Source organism: Capricornis sumatraensis, chromosome 1 (assembly GCF_032405125.1).
Source record: "Capricornis sumatraensis isolate serow.1 chromosome 1, serow.2, whole genome shotgun sequence".
Lineage (NCBI taxonomy): Eukaryota > Metazoa > Chordata > Mammalia > Artiodactyla > Bovidae > Capricornis > Capricornis sumatraensis.
Genome location: NC_091069.1, coordinates 200834760 through 200856769, shown reverse-complemented (window position 1 = coordinate 200856769; position 22010 = coordinate 200834760). Strand labels below are relative to the sequence as shown.

Genomic DNA, 22010 nt, shown 5'->3' with positions numbered 1-22010 from the left:
CCCTGGGTCAGGAAGATCCCTAGGAGAAGGAAATGGTAGCCGACTCCAGTATTCTTGCCTGGGAAATCCCATATATAGAGGAACCTGGTGGCTACAGTCCATGGAGTGGTAAAGAGTCTTATTTGTGAAAATACTTGTAATATTGCAAAATTTTAACAAATGAGATATTGTAATATGTTAAAAGAATAATATAACTAAGTTGGGTTTATGCAAGGCACACAAGGTTATTTTAATTTTAGATAGTTTATCAGTATATGTTCCTAACAGGCTAAGGGAGAAAAATTATATTACCTCTGTAGTTGCAGAAAAACATCTGATAAATTTGTCTGCTGTGATCAAACTTCTTGCAGATTAGGAGTAGAATGGAACATCCTTAAACTGATAAAGGTTATCTACTAAAATACTATAATGAATGTCCTACTTAATGATGAAGCCTTGGCAACATCTTTGTGATCAGAAAGAAGAGTGCCTACTGAAATACTTAATTATAAATCTAATAAAAAATGTAAAAGATCTTCAGTCAGTTCAGTCGCTCAGCCATGTCCAACTCTTTGTGACCCCATGGACTGCATGCAGCACGCCAGGCTTCCCTGTCCACAAACTCCAAAACTTGATCAAATTCTGTCCATTGAGTTGGTGATGCCATCATCTCATCCTGTGTCGTCTCCTCCTCCTGCCTGCAGTCTTTCCCAGCATCAGGGTCTTTTCAAATGAGTCAGTTTTTCACATCAAGTGGCCAAAGTATTGGAGTTTTAGCTTCAGCATCAGTCCTTCCAATGAACATTCAGGACTGATTTCCTTTATAATTGACTGGTTGGATCTCCTTGCAGTCCAAGGGACTCTCAAGAGTCTTCTCCAACACCACAGTTCAAAAGCATCAATAAGTCTGTCACTGTTTCCACTGTTTCCCCATCTATTTGCCATGAAGTGATGGGACCAGATGCCATGATCTTAGTTTTCTGAATGTTGAGTTTTAAACCAACATTTTCACTCTGCTCTTTCACTTTCATCAAGAGGCTCTTCAGTTTTTTGCTTTCTGTCATAACGGTGGTGTTATCTGCGTATCTGAGGTTTTTGATATTTCTCCCAGCAATCTTGATTCCAGCTTGTGCTTCATCCAGCCCAGCATTTCTCATGATGTACTCTGCATATAAGTTAAATAAGCAGGGTGACAATATACAGCCTTGATATACTCCTTTCTCTATTAGGAACCAGTCTGTTGTTCCATGTCCAGTTCTAACTGTTGCTTCTTGACCTGTGTACAGATTTGTCAGGAGGCAGGTATGGGAATGTATTTACTTTAATTAAAAACCTTAATGGAGATATTATATCATAGTCATGGATTAGTTCCTTTGCTTTTGAACAATGTTTCCCTCAAATTGAATTGATTCAAACAAAGCCAGTCAAAGGACAAAGTATGTGTTTGATTGTGTGTACCATGATGGATTGTTTTCCAATTTTATATGGAAATACATGAGTTATGAATAATCACTCAGTTGAGGAAGTGAGAGGACTGGCTTTATTAGAAACAAGGTTATTATAAAGTTGTAGTCATCAGGACATTGAGGTGTTGGAAGTATTGGTGTATTCATATAAAAAATGGATTGTAATTGAAAATCTATAAACAGACAAAATGGCACTTTAAAACTTTGGAGAAAAGATAGTCTGTTCAGTAAATAGTGCAGAGAAAAATGGGTATCTTTATTTTAAAACCAGAAGAGAAGGAAATTAATTTCTTCACATACTATACAAAAATGAATGTCAAGGGAATTATAGACTTAAATATGAAAGGTAAAACTATAAAGATTTTATTAGACAATATAGGAGAGTATCTTTAATCTGAGGGTTGGAAAAGATTGCTTAAACATGTTACCTTGTTTAAGCTAATTATAGTGGGAGAGGTTGATAAATCTACATTAAAATTAAGAACTGGTCATGAAAAGACCTCATTAAGAGTGAAATTCACGGAGTAGAGGTTTGCAATTTATACAACTGATAAATGACTCATATCCAGAATATATACTTAATTAAAAGTCTGAAAAATCAGAGATCTCTATAGAAAAAAATGGCATTTTACAAGTGAAGAAATCCAAATGGCCAATAACCTTATTAAGAAATGTTCCTCATCCATAATGCAGAAAATGCTAATAAGGCACCATTGTACATGCATATTTGCTTAGCACAAATAGGAAGCGGAGAAGTCCTTTCACTGCTCTTTGGAAGTGTAATTGTATAATCACTTTACGAAATGCTTGGGCATTAAACTATTAAGGTTTAAAATATGCATACCTTGATACCAAACAACTGCAATCCCAGATATTTATTAAAAAAAAAAAAAAGGTACACAAATACCAGAATCCATGTACAAAAGAATGTTCTTAGCTGCATTATACATAATAGGTTGAAAATGAAAAGGTAGAAATTTTTATCAGTATTGTAATGAATGAATATACTGTGTTATAGTCATGCATTGAATGAACTGAACATGAAATGGCCTGGATAAAGTTTGAAAATATTAAGTGAAAGAAAATAGATATAAAAATAACTTTTTATTCTATTTATATAAAGTTTAAAAATTGACAAAATATTACTTTATTGTGTAAGGTTGCAGAGTTACCTGATAAAAGTTTAGGCAAGCAAGAAAGTCACTACTCTAAAAGCCAAAATAGTCTAACCTCCCTGGGGTAAAATGAGAAAGGGGCACATGAGACCTTATATGTACTGCTGGCAGCATTCTCTTGATATTTCTTAACCTGTATGTTATACGGTTGTTCACTTCATAGTAACTTATTGCTTTATTTAGTTTTTTGAGACCAATGACATTGACAAACATCTGTCAAGGTTGAAAGAGCAAATATAAAACATTCGATGTGATATATTGACACATGCATATGATATTATGAACAACTTTAGTCAAATTGAAAACAGTTGAAATTGATCAATTTTGAGGAAAATACAAATAAAACTGACTGAATAAGGGGGAAAAAAATCTGGTTGGTTCTGTTAGTTATTAAAGAATAGACTCCAAAGTTAAAATTCTTTCTTACAAAGAAAGTACTTGGTCTCAATAGTTTTAGGGTAAGTATACCCCAAATTTGAGAAACAATGAAGAGAGAATATTTTCCATTTTTAATGAGTTTAGCATAACCTTGATATCAAAATAGAAAAGAATAACTGTCAATGGAAAAATTCTAAATTGCTAGTATTCTGTTAGCAAAGTCAGTTCAGCATTGAATAAAAAAGATTATGCATCATTACTGAGTTTATCTCTGGAATGCAGGGTTGCTTTAACAATACAAAATCAGTGTAAATAACCACATCAACAGATGAACGGGAAAACCTATAAATAAGATGCATTTGAAAAATAATGCATAAAAAAGTATTTCCTTAAGGTAATAAAGGACTTTCACCAAGAAAAACAACAGCAGACATCTTACTTAATGATGAAACTTTAAAAGCGTTACCTTCAAGATCAGAATACAAGGAGTCATTATATTGGAGGTACTAGCCAGTGCAGTGACAATTTTTTAAAAAAAGAAAGTATACAAATTCATGAGGAAAATCATTATTCACAGGGGTGTTATTGTCTGCATAGCCCTATCGTCTCTCCCCTCCTCCACAAAGAACGTGCAGATACATTGTTAGAGTCAGTAAGAGTAATAAAGTTCTGGAAACAAATAAAAATCAATTTTATTTCTATACACAGACAAAAATCAAAAGCTATAACTTTAAAAAATAACAATTACAGTGTCAACAAAAATAAAATGGAATTCATTCCAACAGAAGATTTGCAAAAGTTTTTTATGGAGAAAATTGAAACTTTATTGGAAGTCATTAATTTAACAATACAGAGTGTATTCTTTGATATAAATTCCCTAAGTTGATTGCCCATCCTCAATGAGAATTTTTAATTTATTAAACTGGCTAATTCTAAAATAGAGTTGGTAGAACAAGTAGCTAATAAAGTTAAGATACTTGTGAGGAGGGACAAGGTGATAGCATTTGATTTATAAGATAGCAGGACTTACAAACAATATGATATTTGATGCAAAGATAGGTAAATTGATGTACTGATGAATTGGTGTATTGCACAGAAATCAGTTTGTCATCATGTGGTAAAGTTGTACCTGACTAAAGCAGATAGTATATCCATTCTTCCTTAGGGAAGCTCTTGCACACATGTATCTGTTGGTGTCCAGGTATAAGAATGTCCACAGCAGCATTGCTTACAGTATTCACAAATTAGAAACAACCCAAATGTTTACCAGCAGTAGAATGGATAATTATAGACTATCCATACAATTTTGGGGGGCTTCCCTGGTGACTCAGAGGGTAAAGCGTCTGCCTGCCACGCAGGAGACCCGGGTTCGATCCCTGGGTCGGGAACATCCTCTGGAGAAGGAAATGGCAACCTGCTCCAGTACTCTTGCCTGGAGAATCCCATGGACAGAGGACCTTGGTAGTCTATAGTCCACAGGGTCGCAAAGAGTCGAACATGACTGAGCGACTTCACTTCACTTCATACAATTTTATGACATACAGTGGTAAAATGAATGTGTTTTATCTACATCCAGTAGCGTTAATTTCAGAAACAGTGAAAAAGCAAGTCCAAAAAATAGATACAGCAATAATCTATCTGTATAAAGTTTAAAAACAAAAAGGACAGTTATTTAGGGACAGGTAGATGGAGAATGAAATGGCAACCCACTCGAGTGTTCTTGCCTGGAGAATCCCAGGGATGGAGCCTGGTGGGCTGCCATCTATGGGGTCACACAGAGTCAGACATGACTAGAGCGACTTAGCAGCAGCATCTGGTAACATTTTAAGGAAAAGCACTGGGCATAACTAGCACAAAATTATGGGTAACAGTTATCTCTTGAAAGTGTTTGCTTAGGGTAAGAGATGTGGTAGGAGAGGAGCACAGAGGAAGAATCTAAGGTATTGGTGACAACGCAGGATAGTGTATGCGTGGGTATTATTTCCATAGTATTCATTTAAAGTTTGTATTTCACATTAAAGTCATATTTCACAGTAAAGTTTTTTAAAGAGAAAAAAATCCTCAATTAATAGACATCACCTAAACATAATACTTGGTAACGAGTGATGGCAAATAATCATGTTACATGCAATATGAACAGAATTGCATTAAATTGGAAGAGAAGGATTCACCCTCCATCACCATAGCTATTTACTCTGTTTTTAAAGCCTTTAGCTAATTGAATAAGACAAAAAATTAAGTAATGTTATACATTAAAAGAATAGGCAAATTATTAATAATGTGGCTGTATATTCCAAAACTTCCTTAAAAAATCTTACAGTTAATATTTGGCTGCTTACATGATTTGTAATACAGAAATCAAAAGCTTTCCTTCAAGTTGGTAATAGCCAACTTGATACACCAAATAAAATAATTTCCCTACAATAATGACAGTTTATAAAAACACTTGGAATAAATTTAATAAAGGAATAGGCCCTGTGTAAATACGAACCCTTATTAAATAAAGGGCATAATGCAACCCTGAATGATTAAAAAGATTTTTTTTCCTAAGTGGGAATACATAATATTAAATATAATTAATGCATAAATTCACTACATTTCCTTTAGAATCTTATTTATTTATAAATATTGTGAGCTATACTTGGCATAACCAATGATTAAGAAGCTGAAGTTGAACAGTTCTGTGAAGACCTACAAGACCTTCTAGAACTAACACCTAAAAAAGATGTCCTTTTCATTATAGGGGACTGGAATACAAAAGTAGGAAGTCAAGAGATACCTGGAGTGACAAGCAAATTTGGCCTTGGAGTACAAAATGAAGCAGGGCAAAGGCTAACAGTTTTGCCAAGAGAACACACTGGTCATAGCAAACACTCTCTTCCAACAATACAAGACAAAACTCTACACATGAAAATCAAAAGATGATCAATATCAAAATCAGATTGATTATATTATTTACAGCCAAAGATGGAGAAGATCTATACAGTCAGGAAAAACAAGACCAGGAGCTGAATGTGGCTCAGATCATGAAATCCTTATTGCAAAATTCAGACTTAACGAAAGTAGGGAAAACCACTAGATCATTCAGGTTTGACCTGAATCAAATCCCTTACGATTATACAGTGGAAGTGACAAATAGATTCAAGGGGTTAGATTTCTTAGAGTGCCTGAAGAACTATGGATGGAAGTTCGTGACATTGTACAGGAGGCACTGACCAAGACTATTCCAAGAAAAAGAAATGCAAAAAGGCAAAATGGTCTGAGGAGTTCTTACAAATAGTTCAGAAAGGAAGAGAAGCTAAAGGCAATGGAGAAAATAAAAGATATACTCATTTTAATGAAGAGTTCTAAAGAACAGCAAGGAGAGATAAGAAAGCCTTCCTCAGTGGCCAATGCAAAGAAATAGAAGAAAACAATAGAATGAGAAAGAGTAGAGATCTCTTTAAGAAAATTAGAGATACCAAGGGAACATTCAGACTTAAATTGAAGAAACTAGGGAAAACCACTAGACCATTCAGGTATGACCTAAATCAAATCCCTTATGATTATACAGTAGAAGTGAAAAATAGATGTAAGGGACTAGATCTGACAGAGTGCCTGAAGAACTATGGATGGAACTTCATGACATTGTACAGGAGACAGGGATCAAGACCATCCCCAAGGAAAAGAAATGCAAAAAAAAGGAAAATGGCTGTCTGGGGAGCCCTTACAAATAGCTGTGAAAAGAAACGAAAAGCAAAGGAGAAAAGGAAAGATATAAGCATATGAATGCAGAGTTCAAAGAATAGCAAGGAGAGATAAGAAAGCCTTCCTCGGTGATCAATGCAAAGAAATAGAGGAAAACAACAAAATGTGAAAGACTAGAGATCTCTTCAAGAAAATTAGGAGATACCAAGGGAACATTTCATGCAAAGATGGGCTCGATAAAGAGCAGAAATGGTATGGATCTAACAAGCAGAAGATATTAAGAGGAGGTGGCAAGAATACACAGAAGAACTGTACAAAAATCTTCACGAACAAGAAAATCACGATGGTGTGATCACTCACCTAGAGCCAGACATCCTGGAATATGAAGTCAAGTGGGCCTTAGGGAGCATCACTACAAACAAAGCAGTTGGAGGTGATGGAATTCCAGTGGAGCTATTTCAAATCTTGAAAGATGATGCTGTGAAAGTGCTGCACTCAACGTGACAGGCAATTTGGAAAACTCAGCAGTGGCCACAGGCCTGGAAAAGGTCAGTTTTCATTCCAATCCCAAAGAAAGGTAATGCCAAAGAATGTTCAAACTACTGCACAATTGCACTCATCTCACACACTAGTAAAGTAATGCTCAAAATTCTCCAAGCCAGGCTTCAGCAATACGTGAACTGTGAATTTCCAAATGTTCAAGCTGGTTTTAGAAAAGGCAGAGGAACCAGAGATCAAATTGCTAAAATCTGCTGTATCAGGGAAAAAGCAAGAGAGTTCCAGAAAAACATCTATTTCTGGTTTATTGACTATGCCAAAGCCTTTGACTGTGTGGATCACAATAAACTGGAAAATTCTGAAAGAGATGGGAATATCAGACCACCTGACCTGCCTCTTGAGAAACCTATATGCAGGTTAGGAAGCAACAGTTAGAACTGGATATGGAACAACAGACTGGTTCTAAATAGGAAAAGGAGTACATCAAGGCTGTATATTGTCACCCTGCTTATTTAACTTATATGCAGAGTACATCATGAGAAATGCTGGGCTGTAGAAGCACAAGCTGGAATCAAGATCGCCAGGAGAAATATCAATAACCTTAGATATGCAGATGATACCACCCTCATGGCAGACACTGAAGAGGAACTAAAAAGCCTCTTGATGAAAGTGAAAGAGGAGAGTGAGAAAGTTGGCTTAAACTCAACATTCAAAAACAAAGATCATGGCATCTGGTCTATCACTTCATGGGAAATTGATGGGGAAACAGTGGAAACAATGTCAGACTTTGTTTTTTGGGCTCCAAAATCAGTGCAGATGGTGACTGCAGCCATGAAATTAAAAGACTTACTCCTTGGAAGGAAAGTTATGGCCAACCTAGACAGCATATTCAAAAGCAGAGATATTACTTTGCCAACAAACGTCCATCTAGTCAAGGCTATGGTTTTTCCAGTGGTCATGTATGGATGTGAGGGTTGGACTATAAAGAAAGCTGAGTGCCGATGAATTGATGCTTTTGAACTGTGGTGTTGGAGAAGACTCTTGAGAGTCCCTTGGACTGCAAGGAGATCCAACCAGTCCATTCTGAAGGAGATCAGCCCTGGGATTTCCTTGGAAGGAATGATGCTAAAGCTGAAACTCCAGTACTCTGGCCACCTCATGTGAAGAGTTGACTCATTGGAAAAGACTCTGATGCTGGGAGGGATTGGGAGCAGGAGGAGAAGGGGCCAACAGAAGATGAGATGGCTGGATGGCATCACCGACTCGATGGGCATGAGTTTGAGTGAACACCAGGAGTTGGTGATGGACAGGGAGGCATGGTGTCTGTAATTCATGGGGTCGCAAAGAGTCAGACACGACTGAGCGACTGATCTGAACTGAACTGGAGCAACGTTTCATGCAAAGATCAACACAATAAAGGATAGAAATGGTATGGACCTAACAGAAAAGGAAGACATTAAGAAGAGCTCTTCTGTGAATACACAGAAGAGCAATACAATAAAGAACTTCGTGACCCAGATAGCCATGATGCTGTGATCACTCACCTAGAGTCAGCCAACCTGAAATGTGAAGTCAAGTGGGCCTAGGAAGCATCACTATGAACAAAGCTAGTGGAGGTGATGGAATGCCAGTTGAGCTATTTCAAATCCTGGAAGATGATGCTTTGAAAGTGCTGCACTCAATATGCCAGCAAATTTGGAAAACTCAGCAGTGGCCACAGGACTGGAAAACATCAGTTTTCATTCCAATCCCAAAGAAAGGCAATGCCAAAGAATGTTCAAACTGCCGCACAATTGCACTCATCTCACATGCTAATAAAGTAATGCTCAAAATTCTGCAAGCCAGGCTTCAACAGTACATGAACCGTGAACTTCCAGATGTTCAAGCTGGATTTCGAAAAGGCATTGGAATCAGAGATCAAACTGCCAACATCCACTGGATCATCGCAAAAGCAAGAGAGTTCCAGAAAAACATCTGCTTTATTCACTACTCCAAAGTCTTTGGGAACATAACAAACTGTGGAAAATTCTTAAAGAGATGGAAATACCAGATCACCTGACCTGCCTCTTGAGATATCTGTATGCAGGTCAGGAAGCAACAGTTAGAACTAGACACGGAACAGCAACTGATTCCAAACAGGAAAAGGGGTACGTCAAGGCGGTATGTTGTCACCCTGCTTATTTAACTTATATGCAGAGTACATCATGCGAAATATGGGGCTGGATGAAGCACAAGCTGGAATCAAGATTGCCAGTAGAGATACCAGTAACCTCAGATAAGCACTTGACACCACCCTTATGGCAGAAAGGAAAGAACTAAAGGCCTTCTGATGAAAGTGAAAGAGGAGAGTGAAAAAGTTGACTTAAAATTCAACATTCAGAAAACTAACATCATGGCATCCACTCCTTTCATTTCATGGCAAATAGATGGGGCAACAATGGAAACAGTGACAGACTTTATTTTTGGAGACTGCAAAATCACTGCAGATGGTGACTGCAGTCATGAGATGCTTGCTCCTTGGAAGAAAAACTATTACCAACCTAGACAGCATATTAAAAAGCAGAGATATGACTTTGCCAACAAAAATTCATCTAGTCAAAGCTATAGTTTTTCCAGTAGTCATGTGTGGATGTAGGAGTTGGAGTATAAAGAAAGCTGAGTGCTGATGCTTTTGAACTGTGGTGTTGGAGAAGACTCTTGAGAGTACCTTCGACTGCAGGGATATCCAACCTCTCCATCAAAGAAAATCAGTCCTGAATATTCATTGGAAGGACTGATGCGGAAGCTGAAACTCCAATACTTTGATAACTGATGAGAACTGACTCATTGCAAAACACCCTGATGGTGGGAAAGATTGAAGATGGAAAGAGAAGGGGATGACAGAGGATGTGATGGCTGGATGGCATCACCAACTCGATGGACATGAGTTAGAGTAAGCTCTGGGAATTGGTGATGGATAGGGGAGCCTGGTGTGCTCCAGTACTTGGGGTCATAATGAGGTGGACATGAATGAGCAATTGAAGTGAACTAATACTTGGCATATAACATATTAGCTTCAGTTATGATAGCTCCATATTTGTATATATTGTAAGATAATCACTATGTCTAGTTAACATTCACTGCCACACACTGTTACACATTTTTTTGTGTGTGATAAGAAATTTTAGTCTCATCAGTACAGTTCAGTTGCTCAGTTGTGTCTGACTCTTTACAGCCCCATGAATTGCAGCACGCCAGGTCTCCCTGTCCATCACCAACTCCTGGAGTTCATTCAGACTCACATCCATCGAGTTGGTGATGCCATCCAGCCATCTCATCCTCTGTCGTCCCCTTCTCCTCCTGCCCCCAATCCCTCCCAGCATCAGAGTCTTTTCCAATGAGTCAACTCTTCGCATGAGGTGGTGAAAGTATTGGAGTTTCAGTTATACCATCAGTCTTTCCAATGAACACCCAGGACTGATCTCCCTTACAATGGACTGGTTGGATCTCCTTGCAGTCCAAGGGACTCTCAAGAGTCTTCTCCAACACCAGACGTCAAAAGCATCAATTCTTTGGAACTCAGCTTTCTTCACAGTCCAACTCTCACATCCATATATAACCACTGGAAAAACCATAGCCTTAAGTAGATGGACCTTTGTTTGCAAAGCAATGTCTCTGCTTTTCAATATGCTATCTAGGTTGGCCATAACTTTCCTTCAGAGGAGTAAGCGTCTTTTAATTTCATGGTTGCAGTCACCATCTGCAGTGATTTTGGAGCCCCCCCAAATAAAGTCTGACACTGTTTCCACTGTTTCCTCATCTATTTCCCATGAAGTGATGGACCAGATGCCATGATCTTCGTTTTCTGAATGTTGAGCTTTAAGCCAACTTTTTCACTCTCCTCTTTCACTTTCATCAAGAGGTTTTTGAGTTCCTCTTCACTGTCTGCCATAAGGGTGGTGTCATCTGCATACCTGAGGTTATTGATATTTCTCCCGGCAATCTTGATTCTAGCTTGTGCTTCTTCCAGCCCTGTGTTTCTCATGATGTTCTCTGCATATAAGTTAAATAAGCAGAGTGGGCGGCCCCGCCCCTGCGCGACCGGCGTTCCCGGCCGCTGAAGGCTCGGAGGCCGAAGAGAAAAGACGGCGAGGCGTCTTCGGCTGTGGACACAGAGTACAGGATGATCCAGCAATGGAGGAGAAAATTCTGCAAACTGGCTGATGACTCATGAAGATGAGATTTTATTTTTGTGGCAGGCATCTGTGGGGTCTGTAATAGAAATGATGGCTGGCTGTGGAGAAATTGATCACTCTATAAACATGCTTCCTATGAACAGGAAAGCAAATGAGTCCTGTTCTAATACTGCACCTTCTCTAACTGTCCCTGAATGTGCCATTTGTCTGCAAACATGTGTTCACCCAGTCAGTCTGCCTTGTAAGCATGTTTTCTGCTATCTATGTGTGAAGGGAGCTTCATGGCTTGGATAGCGATGTGCCCTCTGTCGACAAGAAATTCCCGAAGATTTCCTTGATAAGCCAACGCTGTTGTCACCAGGAGAACTCAAGGCAGCAAGTAGAGGAAACGGTGAATATGCTTGGTATTATGAAGGAAGAAATGGGTGGTGGCAGTGTGACGAGCGCACTAGCAGAGAGCTGGAAGATGCTTTTTCCAAAGGTAAAAAGAGCACTGAAATGTTGATTGCCGGATTTCTGTATGTTGCCGATCTTGAAAATATGGTACAGTATAGGAGAAACGAACATGGACGTCGCAGGAAGATCAAGCGGGATATAATAGATATATCAAAGAAAGGAGTAGCCGGACTTAGGCTGGACTGTGATGCTAATACCGTAAACCTAGCGAGAGAGAGCTCTGCTGACGGAGCGGACAGTGTGCCGGCTCAGAGTGGAGCTTCTGTTCCGTCGTCGTCTGTGAGGCCCCTGACGTCAGTAGATGGTCAGCTCACAAGCCCCGCCACGCCATCCCCTGATGCAAGCGCTTCTCTGGAAGACTCTTTTGCACATTTACAACTTGGTGGAGACAGCATAGCGGAAAGGAGTCATAGAGGGGAAGGAGAAGAAGAGCATGAATCACCATCTTCAGGCGGGGTACCAGCACCAGACACTTCGATTGAAGAAACCGAATCCGATGCCAGTAGTGACAGTGAGGATGTATCTGCACTTGTTGCACAACACTCCTTGACCCAAGAGACTTTTGGTTCCTAATCCAAATCAGACAGTATCGATCAGCGGGTGGAACAGTGAGTGTCAGATCTCGAAGGCCTGATGGACAGTGCACAGTAACGGGAGTTTAAATAAAAGTTTTCAGATCCATTCTCAAGATGAAAATGGTTATCTGTAAATTTCTGCCCACGTAACATTATACTCATCCCTAGTAGTGCATTTTGGGAGTTAGGGTGGGAAAGGGGTATGGGAAGGATAGCCCTGTAATTAAAATGTCTAACCCATCTCTGTTGAGAAATTTATTTAATATAAAGAACTTGGGTGTTAATAGTTGAGAGCTGTTTAGTAATAATGCAGTTTTCTTGAGGTCTGTTTATTTTATAGTTTTTTAAAGTACCTTCAGTTCTTTCGGCCAGCGTGTGTGTATTATCTGTGCATTAATGGTCCTCATCTGACTACTGCATTGGTTCATGTTTTTCTGCATGGATTGACATAAAACCATTACTAAAATTTGGCACCTATGAGATATCTGGTATCAGTACGAACAGAAAGCTTAAATAACGTGAGAACAAATGTGAATTTGGGGTTTTAAAATAGAATAACAACAACTACTTAATAGTAAAGTTACTGAAATGGAAATGTAAAGAAAACAGCTTATAACTTATGTTTCAGAATCTTGTCTGTAACACACTTCATGGCATTCTCATAGGCTTTGCTGTCTAGTCCTTGTAGTTAGAAGTTTCTTTTGATCCACATTTTTTTTTGGATTACAGACTTTATAATTTAATAAATACTAGAATTTATCAAAAATAAATAAATAAATAAATAAGCAGGGTGACAATATACAACCTTGAGGTACTCCTTTTCCTATTTGGAACCAGTCTGTTCCATGTCCAGTTCTAACTGTTGCTTCCTGACCTGCATATAGGTTTCTCAAGAGGCAGGTCAGGTGGTCTGATATTCCCATCTCTTTCAGAATTTTCCACAGTTTATTGTGATTCACACAGTCAAAGGCTTTGGCATAGTCAATAAAGCAGAAATAGATGTTTTTCTGGAACTCTTGCTTTTTCCATGATCCAGCGGATGTTGGCAATTTGATCTCTGGTTCCTCTGCTTTTTCTAAAACCAGCTTGAACATCTGGAAGTTTATGGTTCACATACTGCTGAAACCTGGCTTGGAGTATTTTAACTCATAGCAACTTTCAAATACACAATACAATATTCCTCATTATAGTCATCATGCTCTATATTACATCCCTATGACTTATTTAATACTGGAAGTCTGTACCTTTTGACCCAGTTTGCCCACCCTACTCATATTCCTCACCTCTGGCAGCCACCAATCTGTTCTCTGTGTCCATGTACTTGTGTTTTGGGGTTTTTGTGTGTGTGTGTATGTGTGTTGTATATATATATATTTTTTTATGCTTCCACATATAAGAAGACCAAAAAGTATTTGTCCTTCTCTCTCTAACTTAATCCTCAAGTAGGTCTCTCTATGTTAACTGAAATGGTAAGATTTCCTTTTTAAAATAAAATGGGTGAATAATATTCCATTTTCCTTATCCATCCATCCAACCAATGGACACTTAGTTTGTTTCCATGTCTTGGCTGTGGTAAATAATATTACAATGAAGATGGGGGTCGTATATCTTTTCAAGTTAGTGTTTTCTCTGTCTTTGATAAATACACCAAGTGGGTCGTATGGTAGTTCTATGTTTAATTTTTTGAGGAACCTTCATAATGTTTTCCACATGGTTGCCCCAGTTTATATTCCCAACAAGTGTAGATGTGTTCCCTTTAGCCACAACCTCACCAGGTCTTTTATCTTTCTCGTGATGGCCTTTGTAAACAGGTGTGAGGTCACATTTCATTGTGGCTTAGATTTGCATTTCCCTGATGATTAGGGATGTCTAGCACTTTTTCATGTTGGCCATCTGTGTGTCTTCTTTAGTAAAATGGCTATTCAGACCTTTAGCCCATTTTTAAGTTGGATTTTTCAGTGGGAGGGGATTCTTGAATGAGTTCTTTATGTTTTGGATATTAGCCCCTTATATATATGATTTGCAAACATTTTCTCCGATTTAATAGGTTGCCTTTTCATTTTGTTGATAGGGAGAGAGTCATTTCCGAGGCAGGTTGATAAAAAGTCTAGGGATCCCCAAGGAGAGAGGGGTCTAGAATTCTCAAGGAGGAAGAAAAGACAAACTTTTAGATGGTCAACACTGAAATCAGACTGATTATATTCTTTGCAGCCGAAAATGGAGAAACTCTATACGTCAGCAAAAACAAGACTGGAGGCTGACTGTGGCTCAGATCATGAACTCCTTATTGCCAAATGGAGACTTAAATTGATGACAATGGGGAAAACCACTAGACCATTCAGTTCAGTTCAGTCAGTTCAGTCGCTCAGTCGTGTCTGACTCTTTGTGACCCCATGAATCGCAGCATGCCAGGCCTCCCTGTCCATTACCATCTCCCAGAGTTCACTCAGACTCATGTCCACCGAGTCTGTGATGCCATCCAGCCATCTCATCCTCGGTCGTCCCCTTCTCCTCCTTCCCCTAATCCCTCCCAGCATCAGAGTCTTTTCCAATGAGTCAACTCTTCGCATGAGGTGGCCAAAGTACTGGAGTTTCAGCTTTAGCATCATTCCTTCCAAAGAAATCCCAGGGTTGATCTCCTTCAGAATGGACTGGTTAGATCTCCTTGCAGTCCAAAGGACTCTCAAGAGTCTTCTCCAACACCACACTTCAAAAGCATCAATTCTTTGGTGCTCAGCCTTCTTCACAGTCCAACTCTCACATCCATACATGACCACAGGAAAAACCATAGCCTTGACTAGACAGACTTTAGTCAGCAAAGTAATGTCTCTGCTTTTGAATATGCTATCTAGGTTGCTCATAACTTTTCTTCCAAGGAGTAAGCGTCATTTAATTTCATGGCTGCAGTCACCATCTGCAGTGATTTTGAAGCCCCCCAAAATAAAGTCTGACACTGTTTCCTCTGTTTCCCCATCTATTTCCCATGAAGTGATGGGACCAGATGCCATGATCTTCGTTTTCTGAATGTTGAGCTTTAAGCCAAATTTTTCACTCTCCTCTTTCACTTTCATCAAGAGGCTTTTGAGTTCCTCTTCACTTTCTGCCATAAGGGTGGTGTCATCTTCATATCTGAGGTTATTGATATTTCTCCCAGCAATCTTGATTCCAGCTTGTGTTCCAAATAGGAGGAGTACGTCAAGGCTGTATATTGTCACCCTGCTTATTTAACTTATATGTAGACCATTCAGCTATGACCTAAATCAAATCCCTTATGATTATACAGTGGAAGTGAGAAATAGATTTAAGGGACTAGATCTGATTGAGTGCCTGGTGAACTATGGACGGAAGTTCGTGACATTGTACAGGAGATAGGGATCAAGATCATCCCCATGGAAAAGAAATGCAAAAAAGCAAAATGGCTGTCTGGGGAGGCCTTACAAATAGCTGTGAAAATAAGAAAAGCAAAAATCAAAGGAGAAAAGAAAAGACATAAGCATCTGAATGCAGAGTTCCAGAGAAGAGCAAGAAGAGATAAGAAAGCCTTCTTCAGCAATTAATGCAAAGAAATAAAGGAAAAGAACAGAATGGGAAAGACTAGAGATCACTTCAAGAAAATTAGAGATACCAAGGGAAAATTTCATGCAAAGATGGACTCGATAAAGGAGAGAAATTGTATGGAACTAACAGAAGCAGAAGATATTAAGAAGAGGTGGCAAGAATACACAGAAGAACTGTACAAAAAAGACCTTCACGACCCAGAGAATCACGATGGTGTGACCACTCATCTAGAGCCAGACATCCTGGAATGTGAAGTCAAATAGGCCTTAGAAAGCATCACCATGAACAAACCTAGTGGAGGTGATGGAATTCCAGTGGAGCGATTTCAAATCCTGAAAGATGATGCTGTGAAAGTGCTGCACTCAATATGCCAGCAAATTTGGAAAACTCAACAGTGACCACAGGACTGGAAAAGTCCGTTTTCATTCCAATCCCAAAGAAAGGCAATGCTAAAGAATACTCAAACTACCACACAATTGCATTCATCTCAAACACTAGTAAAGTAATGCTCAAAATTCTCCAAGCCAGGCTTCAGCATTAGGTGAACCGTGAACTTTCTGATGTTCAAGCTGGTTTTAGAAAAGGCAGAGGAACCAAAGGTCAAATTGCCAATATCCTCTGGATCATGGAAAAAGCAAGGGAGTTCCAGAAAAACATCTATTTTTGCTTTATTGACTATGCCAAAGCCTTTGACTGTGTGGATCACAATAAACTGTGGAAAATTCTGAAAGAGATGGGAATACCAGACCACCTGACCTGCCTCTTGAGAAACCTATATGCAGGTCAGGAAGCAACAGTTAGAATAGGACATGGATCAACAGACTGGTTCCAAATAGGAAAAGGAGTACCTCAAGGCTGTATATTGTCACCCTACTTATTTAACTTCTATGCAGAGTACATCATGAGCAACACGGGGCTGGAAGAAGCACAAGCTGGAATCAAGATTGCTGGGAGAAATATCAATAACCTCAGGTATGCAGATGACACCACCCTCATGGCAGCAAGTGAAGAGGAACTAAAAAGCCTCTTGATGAAAGTGAAAGAGGAGAGTGAAAAAGTTGGCTTAAAGTTCAACATTCAGAAAACGAAGATCATAGCATCTGGTCCCATTACTTCATGGCAAATGGATGGGAAAACAGTGGAAACAATGTCAGGCTTTATTTGTGGGGCAGGGCTCCAAAATGACTGCAGATGGTGACTGCAGCCATGAAATTAAAAGACACTTACTCCTTGGAAGGAAAGTTATGGCCAACCTAGACAGCATATTCAAAAGCAGAAACATTACTTTGCCAACAAAGGTCCATCTAGTCAAGGCTATGGTTTTTCCTGTGGTCATGTACGCGTGTGAGAGTTGGATTGTGAAGAAAGCTGAGTGCTAAAGAATTGATGCTTTTGAAGTGTGGTGTTGGAGAAGACTCTTGAGAGTCCCTTGGACTGCAAGGAGATCCAACCATTCCATTCTGAAGGAGATCAACCCTGGGATTTCTTTGGAAGGAATGATGCTAAAGCTGAAACTCCAGTACTTTGGCCACCTCATGCGAAGAGTTGACTCATTGGAAAAGACTCTGATGCTGGGAGGGATTGGGGGCAGGGGGAGAAGGGGATGACAGAGGATGAGATGGCTGGATGGCATCACCGACTCGATGGACGTGAGTCTGAGTGAATCCAGGTGTTGGTGATGGACAGGGAGGCCTGGGGTGCTGCAATTCATGGGGCTGCAAAAAGTCAGACATGACTGAGCGACTGAATTTAACTGAACTGAACTTGTCAGGTCTTTACAACCTCCAGACATTCTTTTGAATCACTGGAGAGTATATAACTCCATTGCTAACACTAGCAAGGGAGTACTCTTTCTGCCCCCTTCTGATGCCTATTTCAGTAGCTTTCTCTTATCTCCTTTATACTTTAATGCAACTTTATTACAGAAAGCTTGAGCGATCAAGCCTTGTTTCTCACCCCGGATTGAATTATTCTCTTCTGGAGGCCAAGAATCCCGGTATCTTTGGTTGGTTCAGCAACAACATTTCAATAGTTCCTTCAGCTGTGCAGAGCTTTTGAATTTGATATAGTCCTACTTTTGTTTTTAAAGTAGGGTTTTGTGTTTTTTTTTTTTTGCATCTTTTTAAAGAATAGTACGAATGATTCTAGTAATAATGTCTGTAGGACAGAATAGACATCTGAGAGTAGCCAAAATTCTTTCGCAAGTTAGTGAAGGAGGATTTGCCTTGATACTTAGCCCCCAAATTTCTATAATAATTAAACTCACTTTGTACTGGAATGATGCTAGGTTAGTAAATAATATAGAAGATCCAATAAAAAAGATCAGAGTATATGGATCAGAGAAACTAATTAATGATAAGAGGGTCGTTTAAATTTGGACATAAAGGGTGGTTTATTTATGAGGATATGTTGGCATAATGCACTATCCATCTTGAAGAAAATAAAGTTTTGTTTACCGCTTATATCATTTTGTAAATAAGTTCAGTTTTAAAATATAAAAGCAATAAAATATAGAATAAAATTTAGGAAAGGAGCTTCGTAACCTCTGTATTTGGGGAAAAGAAGAAATGTCAAGATAGACATGTTTTACTTCATAAAGATTAATAAGTTGTTTGTGTATGTGAAAAATTTAATCAGGGCATACCTTGGAGGTTTTGCAAGTTCAGTTCCAGACCATTGCAGTGAAGTGAGTATTGAAATAAGTCACAAATTTTTTGGTTTCCTGGTGTATATAAAAGTTGTATTTACTCAGGAGTCTGTTAAGTTTGCAATATCATTGTGTCTAAAGAAAGCAACTATCAGTTCAGTTCAGTAGCTCAGTTGTGTACGACTCTGTGTCCTCATGAATCGCAGCACGCCAGGCCTCCCTGTCCATCACCAACTCCTGGAGTTCACTCAGACTCACATCTGTCGAGTTGGTGATGCCACCCAGCCATTTCATCCTCTGTCGGCCCCTTCTCCTCCTCCCCCCAATCCCTCCCAGTATCAGAGTCTTTTCCAATGAGTCAGCTCTTCACATAAGGTGGCCAAAGTACTGGAGTTTCAGCTTTAGCATCATTCCTTCCGAAGAAATCCCAGGGTTGATCTCCTTCAGAATGGACTGGTTGGATCTCCTTGCAGTCCAAGGGACTCTCAAGAGTCTTTTCCAACACCACAGTTCAAACGCATCAATTCTTTGGTGCTCAGCCTTCTTCATAGTCCAACTCTCACATCCATACATGACCACAGGAAAAACCATAGCCTTGACTAGATGGACCTTAGTCGGCAAAGTAATGTCTCTGCTTTTCAATATGCTGTCTAGGTTGGTCATAACTTTCCTTCCAAGGAGTAAGCGTCATTTAATTTCATGGCTGAGGTCACCATCTGCAGTGACTATGGAGCCCCCCAAAATAAAGTCTGACACTGTTTCCTCTGTTTCCCCATCTATTTCCCATGAAGTGATGGGACCGGATGCCATGATCTTCATTTTCTGAATGTTGAGCTTTAGGCCAACTTTTTCACTCTCCACTTTCACTTTCATCAAGAGGCTTTTGAGTTCCTCTTCACTTTCTGCCATAAGGGTGGTGTCATCTTCATATCTGAGGTTATTGATATTTCTCCCAGCAATCTTGATTCCAGCTTGTGTTTCTTCCAGTCCAGGGTTTCTCGTGATGTACTCTGCATACAAGTTAAATAAGCAAATACAGTATACTGACACATATATATGGAATTTAGAAAGACGGTAATGATGACCCTGTATGAAAGACAGCAAAAGCGACACAGATGTGTAGAGTGGACTTTTGGACTCTGAGGGAGAGGGAGAGGGTGGGATGATTTGGGAGAATGGCATTGAAACATGTATACTATCATGTAAGAAACGAATCACCAGTCTAGGTTTGATACAGGATGCAGGATGCGTGGGGCTGGTGCACGGGGATGATCCGGAGGGATGGTGTGGGGTGCGGGGTGGGAGGGGATTCATGTTTGGGAACTCATGTACACTCGTGGTGGATTCATATCAATGTATGCCAAAACCAATACAGTATTGTAAAGTAAAATAAAGTAAAAATAAAAATTAAAAAAAATACAATAAGCAATTAATAAGCAGGGCGACAATATACAGCCTTGATGTACGCCTTTTCCTATTTGGAACCAGTCTGTTGTTCCATGTCCAGTTCTTACTGTTGCTTCCTGACCTGGATACAGGTTTCTCAAGAGGCAGATCATGTGGTCTGGTATTACCATCTCTCTCAGAATTTTCCACAGTTTATTGTGATCCACACAGTCAAAGGCTTTGGCATAGTCAATAAAGCAGAAATAGATGTTTTTCTGGAACTCTCTTGCTTTTTCCATGATCCAGAGGATGTTGGCAATTTGACCTTTGGTTCCTCTGCCTTTTCTAAAACCAGCTTGAACATCAGGAAGTTCATTAGGAGAACATCACGGTTCACGTAATGCTGAAGACTGGCTTGGAGAATTTTGAGCATTACTTTACCAGCATGTGAGAGAACATTCTTTAGCATTGCCTTTCTTTGGATTGGAATGAAAACAGACCTTTTCCAGTCCTGTGGCCACTGCTGAGTTTTCCAAATTTGCTGGCATATTGAGTGCAGCACTTTCACAGCATCATCTTTCAGGATTTGAAATCTCTCCACTGGAATTCCATCACCTCCACTAGCTTTGTTTGTAGTGATGCTTTCTAAGGCCCACTTGACTTCACATTCCAGGATGTCTGGCTCTAGATGAGTGATCACACAATTGTGATTATCCAGGTCATGAAGATCTTTTTTGTACAGTTCTTCTGTGTATTCTTGCCACCTCTTCTTAATATTTTCTGCTTCTGTAAGGTCCATATCATTTCTGTCCTTTCTCAAGCCCATCTTTGCATGAAATGTTCCCTCAGTATCTCTAATTTTCTTGAAGAGATCTCTAGTCTTTCCCATTCTGTTGTTTTCCTCTATTTCTTTGCATTGATCGCTGAAGAAGGCTTTCGTATCTCTTCTTGCTCTTCTCTGGAACTCTGCATTCAGATGCTTATGTCTTTTCTCCTTTGATTTTTGCTTTTCTTATTTTCACAGCTATTTGTAAGGCCTCCTCAGACAGCCATTTTGCTTTTTTGCATTTCTTTTCCATGGGGATGGTCTTGATCCCTGTCTCCTGTACAATGTCACAAGCCTCATTCCATAGGTCATCAGGCACTCTATCTATCAGATCTAGGCCCTTAAATCTGTTTCTCACTTCCACTGTATAATCATAAGGGATTTGATTTAGGTCATACCTGAATGGTCTAGTGGTTTTCCCTACTTTCTTCAATTTGAGTTTGAATTTGGTAATAAGGAGTTCATGATCTGAGCCACAGTCAGCTCCCAGTCTTGTTTTTGTTGACTGTATAGAGCTTCTCCATCTTTGGCTGCAAAGAATATAATGAATCTGATTTCGGTGTTGACCATCTGGTGATGTCCATGTGTAGAGTCTTCTCTTGTGTTGCTGGAGGAGGGTGTTTGCTATGACCAGTGCATTTTCTTGACAAAACTCTATTAGCCTTTGCCCTGCTTCATTCCGCATTCCAAGGCCAAATTTGCCTGTTACTCCAGGTGTTTCCTGACTTCCTACTTTTGGATTCCAGTCCCCTATAATGAAAAGGACATCTCTTTTGGGTGTTAGTTCTAAAAAGTCTTGTAGTTCTTCATAAAACCGTTCAACTTCAGCTTCTTCAGGATTACTGATTGGGGCATAGACTTGGATTACCGTGATATTGAATGGTTTGCCTTGGAAACGAACAGAGATCATTCTGTCGTTTTTGATATTGCGTCTAAGTACTGCATTTCAGACTCTTTTGTTGACCATGATGGCTACTCCATTTCTTCTGAGGGATTCCTGCCTGCAGTAGTAGATATAATGGTCATCTGAGTTAAATTCACCCATTCCAGTCCATATTAGTTCACTGGTTCCTAGAATGTCGACGTTCACTCTTGCCATCTCTTGTTTGACCACTTCCAATTTGCCTAGATTCATGGACCTGACATTCCAGGTTCCTATGCAATATTGCTCTTTACTGCATCGGACCTTGCTTCTATCACAGTC

The 22010-nt window shown here is 39.5% G+C and overlaps 1 pseudogene; it reads left to right on the top strand.

Annotated features, from left to right (window-relative positions):
• The first annotated feature begins 11445 nt into the window (after positions 1 to 11445).
• Positions 11446 to 12476, top strand: LOC138088177 (E3 ubiquitin-protein ligase RNF146-B pseudogene; annotated as a pseudogene).
• The last annotated feature ends 9534 nt before the right edge of the window (positions 12477 to 22010 follow it).